Genomic DNA, 7,697 nt, shown 5'->3' on the forward strand with positions numbered 1-7,697 from the left:
TACATAACTCTAGGCATCTGTTTAAACTCACAGAATTGTACACTAATAAGAGTAAATTCTAATGTACGTAAAGTAAAAATAAAATCTAAAACAAGGATATGTGTGTTAGAACATTTGTAGCACAGAATGCTGGCACCTGACCACAGTAGAGGACAATGTATACAGTTTAACCTGAAAACACTATGTGGCTTTCAGTTTATACTTCAATAGTCAGCTCAAGTAGGTAATTCTGAAATTTGTGACCATTTTTAGTCAGGGAATTTAAATTTAGGAAGAAAGTACTGGGCTTGCTTTCTTGTAGGTTCCTGCTGAAGACTATAAGAATCTGCTTGCCTTTTGTCTTGATATAATATTATCACTAGACCCTAAAAACTGACTTCCACGGTTATTAATGAAATGCTAGGAAAACAGTTTGTACTGAAAAGTCCATATGGACCCAAACTCCCAGTCATAGAACTAACTTTCCCTAAAAGTTTTGTGAGGTGGCTCAATCGCTCCCATTCTCCTGCTTTGTTAGTGAAGTCCTGGTCTCTGATCATGTCCAGCTGCTGTACCACACAACTCCTGGTTAACCTATCCCAATAGTTTTCATTGTTGGCTACAGTTAAGAATCACCTCAGTATCTTTTTAAACCCGTTACCCTGGCCACCAACCAGACCAATTAGATTAGGATCTCTGCAGTGTGAGGCCCAAGCATGAGTATTTTTTAAAAACACATTGGGTAATTTCTACATTTTTGAAAGGGGGCAAGTTTCTAATTTGTGGATTGGCAGGAACACAGAAAGAGGTATGTATTACTCTGCATAGGTTGCCATAACAAAGTACCACAGACTTGGTAGCTTAAACAATGGGATTAACAGTTCTAAATCTAGAAAGTATAAGATCAAGGTCCCAGCAAGGTTGGTTAATCCTGAGGCCTCTCTCTTTGGCTTGCAGGTGGCTTCCCTCTTGCTGTTTCTTCACATGATTATTCCTCTGTACATGTGCATCTCTGGTGTCTCTCTGTGTGTATCCTAATCTCCTCTTCTTATAAGTACCAGTCAGATTGAATTAGGACCCACCCTAAGAACCTCATTTCAACTTAATTACCTCTTTAAAGACCCTATCTTCAAATACAGTCACATTCTGAAGTACTGTATGTTAGGATTTTAAACATACAAATTTTGAGGAGGTACAATTTACCTCATAACAAGGGAGTTCATAGTTCATCTAGTACTCCCCAGACTTTTGTTACCTTAACCTATTGAGTTTAATAATCAAATTAGTGGTCTTTTAGGACCCTGCATCAGGTTAGGAGACTAGAGTTCAACAGGGAAGTTTAGGTTTCATTTTAGACCTGAGACCATTCTCCTAATACCAACTACTATTCTTCTTAGGACCAGTTTTAGGCAGTTTTTCTTTGCCTCTAGAAGGCTCTTAAGTGGGTCAGAATAGGACATTAATTAAATTAACTCCCAGTTCCCTGCTGAACCCCAAGCTGGAAAGTCTACACCCATTGTATTTTCCACCCTAAATTATGCCCAGCCACACTGTCCAAAGGAGTTCTAAGAAGTTGTATGTTCAGCTCAAATGATAGCATAGAAATGTTCCAAATAATAAATATTCAAAATTTGAATAATATGAAATCTTTTTACCTCTGAAATTCTTGAGAGAAAGATTAATTCTAAAATGCCAGAGAAATTTAAGTCCAAAATTATTTCCTCCCCAACTTCTGCTTCTGCTCAATCTTAGCTAAAAGGGTCTTGCTCTGAGACAGGGGGAGAGTGAAGGTTCCTCCAGCAACTACAACCTGAGCTAGAATCCACTGAAATCATACAGGACCACGAAGACAAAATAAATGTAACTCCAAGATTATCATATGTCCCACTTTCTAAGAGTTTGAAAAATTAATTTGGCATATAAAATTTTCCCAGCATCAATGTCACATGTACAAAATTTAGAACAAAATAACTCAAAGAAGCAATGAGACAAATCTGGTAAGTGCAACACTGTCTAAAACAATTTGCCTATTATTTTCAACAAATCAGTACCATTAAAAATGGTGTCTGCTGGGCATGGGTGCCTATAATCCCAGTACTTTGGAAGGCCAAATTGAGAGGCTCACTTGAGACCAGAAGTTTGAGACCAGCAGCCTGGGCAACACAGTGAGACCCTCTCTCTAAAAAAAGGGATAGCTCAGCATGGTGGCACATGCCTGTAGTTACATCATAGCTACTCCAGAGGTTGAGGCAGGAGGATAGCTTGAGCCCAGGTGTTCCACATTCTCACCACATTACTCCAGCTAGGGTGACAGATCAAGACTCTTGTCTCTCAAAAAAAATAATAATAATGGTGTCTATGGTAGATTAAAAGAGATTTACAGAACCTACAAACTAGATGCAATGCATGGTCTGAATTGAGTACTGATCTGAAAGTAACAACTGTAGGGGACTTTTTAGATCATCTGGGGAAATGTGACTAGGAGTTGGGTGTTAGATCCATTGAAAATGAATTGAGGCTCGGTGCCTATAGCTCAACCGGCTAAGGCGCCAGCCACGTACACCTAAGGTGGCGGGTTCGAGTCCCCAGCCCGGACCCGCCAAACAACAATGACGGCTGCAACCAAAAAATAGCCGGGCGTTGTGGCGGGCGCCTGTGGTCCCAGCTACTTGGGAGGCGGAGGCAGGAGACTCGCTTGAGCCCAGGAGTTGGAGGTTGCTGTGAGCTGAGATGCCATGGCACTCTGCCCAGGGGGACAGTTTGAGGCTCTGTCTCAAAAAAAAAAAAAAAAAAAAAAAAAAAAAGAATTGAAATAGCAAAATGAAAGTTGATGACTGAATGAAAGGAGACGGAAAAACAATATATGTAGTATTAGCTTAACTGGGTAAATAAACAAAAGCATACATAGACAGACAGACAGACACACATCCTGTAGATTATGCACTAAGGTCTAATAGTGGTGATTGGGTGGCAGAAATTTTTCTTATATAATTATTATATTTTTGCTTATCTATATTTTCTAATTTTCTACAGTGCATATGTACTGTTTCTTTATTAAAGATTATTTAAAATAATTCTTAGAAGTCACAAGCAAACCTCAGCCCCTGAAGCATGTATTCAAAACAAAATTATGTTACTAGAAACCAGTACATACATAACAGAGTCCAGACCCACACCGCTGTCAGAAAGTAAAGTAGAGACTAATATCTGGGGGGGAAGAAGGGTAAACATAACAAACACGAGAAAAAAAAAGAAATGTCTTGCTTTCAGATTCAATAGAAGACAAGTTAGACTGTGCTAGTTGTCTATGATTCACAGCCTCTAAGCTTAAAAACTCTGCCGGGATTTAGCCAGAGACTAATTATGGCATTTGGTTTACCATATTAGGGGGAAGATGTCACTCTACACGTTTACTGTTTCCTCTCTCAGAGAATAACATTTGCAATATTCTTATGTTCTTGAAAAGTTAGAGATTTTCTGGGGTGACACCTCTAGTCCTCAAGTCATCCTCAATGCTTCCTTTTTCAACATCCAGGCTATTTGAAACCTCTTAAATTCCTATTTTGAATCCTGTGGTCCTAGCATTCCAGCATCACCCTGAGGATGGGCTCAGTTTAGTGACAGCCTCTACCCTCTCCTATGAGAATGCAGCCACCTTTTTTTGGAGTAGGCATGGCTTTGAGTGTTGCTCAGAACCTTGCTATATTAGTTTGCTATTGCTGACATAACAGATTACCACAAATTCAATGGCTTTGAATATTTATTCTTATAGGTCTATAGGTCAGAAGTCCCATACAGACCTCACTGGGCTATAATCAAGGTGGGCTTGTTCCTTTATGCAGGCTCTAGAAGACAATCTGTTTTGTGCTCATTCAAGGTATTCGGCAGAACTCAGTTACTTGAACTCAGTTTCCCATTTTTTTTTTCGTAGCCATAAACTAAGACCACCTACATTCCGTGGAGTGTGGCCCCTCCTCCATCTTGAAAGTCAGCAATCGTAGTTTGAGTCTTTCTCACAAGGGATTCCATCTACCCTATTCTTCTTCCATTATCTTCCACTTTTAAAGACTTATGTGATTAGATTGGGCTTACCTGGATAATTTCCCTATTTCAAGGTCCATAACCTTAATCACATGTGTAGATTCTCTTTGGCCATGTAAAGTAATATAGTCATAGGGATTAGGATCTGACCATCTTTGGGGTGTCATAATTCTTCCTACCACACTTGGTTCTCTACACAGTGGCTTTTTAAAAATTATTTAAGAACTCTATTTATATTTATTTAATTTTATTTTTTATTAAATCATAGCTATGTACATTAATGCATTTATTGGGTACATTGTGCTGGTTTTATATACAATTTGAAATACAATAAACTGGTTAACATAGTCTTCAGCATACTTTTTTACTGTGTTAAGACATTTATACTCTACACTCAATAGATTTGACATATACCCCGGTAAAATGCACCATAGGTGTGGTCCGACCAATTACCCTCCATCCACCCATTCTCCTCCTCCCCTCCCCCTCCTCTTTCCCTTTCATTTTGGGCTGTAGTTGGGTTATAGCTTTCATATGGAAGTGTGGGTGATTATATATTGGTTTCATAGTAGAGCTGAGTACATTGGATATTTTTTCTTCCATTCTTGAGATACTTTACTAAGAATATGTTCCAGCTCCATCATTGTAAACATGTAAGAGGTAAAGTCTCCATCTTTTTTAAGGCTGCATAATATTCCATGGTGTACATATACCACAATTTATTAATCCATTTGTGGGTCAGTGGGCACTTGCACTTCTTCCACAACTTTGCGATTATGAATTGGGCTGCAATAAACATTTTGGTACAAATATCTTTGTTATAAAGTGATTTTTGGTCTTTTGGATATATACCTAGTAAAGGAATTGAAGGATCTAATATTAGGTCTATTTTTAGATCCTTAAGTTATTTCCAAACTTCTTTCCAAAAGGAACATATTAGTTTGCATTCCCACCAGCAGTGCAGGAGTGCTCCCTTCTCACCACATCCATGCCAATGTCTAAAGTTTGGGGATTTTGTAATGTGGGATGATCTTACTGAAGCTACATGATATCTCAGAGTGGTTTTGATTTGTGTTTTTCTGATGATTAAGGATGATGAGCATTTTTTTCATGTGTCTATAGGCCATGCGTGGGTATTTAAGACCTATATTAACAGGTGATTTCAGTTTGTTGACTTTTTTGAAAAAATCAATTTGTAAATGTTTATTGTAAATTAAAAATAAAGTTCTTAAAAATCTCAACTTAAGGTGGTGCCTCAAGCAGCTAAGGCACGAGCCACATACACCAGAGCTGGCGGGTTTGAATCCGGCCCAGCCCGTCAAACAATGACAACTACAACCAAAAAACAGCCAGGCATTGTGGCAGGTGCCTGTAGTCCCAGATACTTGGGAGACTGAGGCAAGAGAATCTCTTAAGCCCAGGAGTTGGAGGTTGCTGTGAGCTGTGATGCCATGGCACTCTACCCAGAGCTATAGGTTCAGGCTCTGTCTCAAAAAAAAAAAAAATCTCAAATTGATCAGATATGAAACAATTAAAAAATCTTTAAAGTCATATTGAGAAAAAAACAGGCTTTAAAAAAAAACACGTTTGTTATTACCAGAAAAGATGTTTTTAGGTAAAAACAATAAAAACCCCATACTGCATAGATAATGCAGACAGTTCTAGTTATCTGGTTAATGGGGAAAAAGCAAGCACTTAAGGTCTTCATTTCCAATCAGAGTCTCACTTTATTGCCCTCAGTAGAATGCCATGGTGTCACACAGCTCACAGCAACCTCCAACTCCTGGGCTTAGGCAATTCTGTTGTCTCAGCCTCCCAAGTAGTTGGGACTATCACTTTGATTCTTTCTTTTTGTTTCTTTTCAAACTCTTATTTTTTATTAAATCATAGCAGTGTACATTAATACTATCATGGGGTACAGTGTACTGTTTCTATATACAATTTGAAATACTTCCATCCAACTGGTTAACATAGCCTTCATGTCTTTTTCATAGTTTTTGTGTTAAGACATTTATATTCTACATTTAGAGAGATTCACATGTACCCTTATAGGATGAACCATAGGCTTTATCCCACCAATCACCCCCCCTCCACCCACCCTCCCCCTTCTCCTCCCCTCCCTCTCCCCAAATTCCTGGGCTACATTTGGGTTATAGTTTTGTTATGAAAGCATAAATTAGTTTCATAGTAGGGCTGTGTACATTGGATACTTTTTGTCCATTCTTGAGATACTTTGCTAAGAAGAATATTTTCCAGCTCCATCCATGTAAACATGAAGGAGATAAAGTCTCCATCTTTCTTAATGGCTGCATAGTATTCCATGGTGTACATATGCCACAATTTATTGATCCATTCATGGGTCGATGGACACTTGGGCTTCTTCCATGACCTAGCAATTATGAATTGGTCTGCAATGAACATTCTGATACAAATATCTTTACTGTAGTGTGATTTGGGATCTTCTGGATATATACCTGATAGAGAAATTATAGGATCAAATGACAGGTCTATTTTTAGTTCTCTAAGTGTTCTCCAGATGTCTTTCCAAAAGGAACGTATTAGTTTAGAATCCCACAAGCAGTGTAGAAGTGTTCCCCTTTCTCCACAACCACGCCAGCATCTATGATTTTGGGATTTTGTGATATGGGCTAATCATACTGGTGTTAGATGATATCTCAAAGTAGTTTTGATTTGCATTTCTCTGGTGATTAAGGATGGTGAGCATTTTTTCATATATCTGTAGGCCTGTCTTCTTCAAAGAAGTTTCTTTTCAGGTCCCTTGCTCACCCTGAGAAGGGATCAATTATTCTTTTCTTGCTAATACGTTTGAGTTCTCTGTGGATTCTGGTTACTAAACCTTTGTCAGAGACATAACCAACAAATATCTTCTCCTATTCTGAGGGATGTCTACTTGGTTTACTTACTGTGTTCTTGGATGTGCAGAAGCTTTTTAATTTGATGAGGTCCCAGTAGTGTATTTTTGATGTTGCTTCAATTGCCTAGGGAGTCCTCCTCATAAAATTTTGGCCCAAGCCAATTTCTTCAAGTGTTTTCCCTGCACTTTCTTCTAGTATTTTTATAGTTTCATGTCTTAAGTTTAAATCTCTAATCCAGTGAGAGTCAATCTTAGTTAGTGGTGAATAGTGTGGATGGAGTTTCAGGCTTCTACAAGTCGCCAGCATGTTCACCCAGCACCATTTGTTAAATAGGGAATCTTTTCCCCACTGAATGTTTTTAATTGGCTTATCAAAGATCATATAGTGGTAAGTAGCTGGGTTCATCTCCTGGTTCTCTATTCTGTTCCATACATCTACCTTTCTGGTTTTGTGCCAATATCATGCTGTTTGATCATTATTGATTTATAGTACAGTCTGATGTCTGGTAATGTGATTCCTCCTGCTTTGTTTTTATTTCTGAGTAATGTCTTGGCTATTCAAAGTTTTTTCTGATTCCATAAGAAATGAAGTATTATTTTCTCAAGATCTTTATACTATGACAATGGAACTTTAATAGGGACTGCATTAAAATTATATATTTCTTTGGGTAGTATGGTTATTTTAACAATGTTAATTCTTCCCAGACATAAGCATGGTATGTTTTTCCATTTGTTAACATTTTCAGCTATTTCTTTTCTTAGAGTTTCATAGTTCTCTTTATAGAGATCTTTCACTTCCATT

The sequence above is a fragment of the Otolemur garnettii genome, unplaced genomic scaffold (genome assembly GCF_000181295.1).
Source record: "Otolemur garnettii isolate 467f Iridium unplaced genomic scaffold, OtoGar3 scaffold00286, whole genome shotgun sequence".
NCBI lineage: Eukaryota > Metazoa > Chordata > Mammalia > Primates > Galagidae > Otolemur > Otolemur garnettii.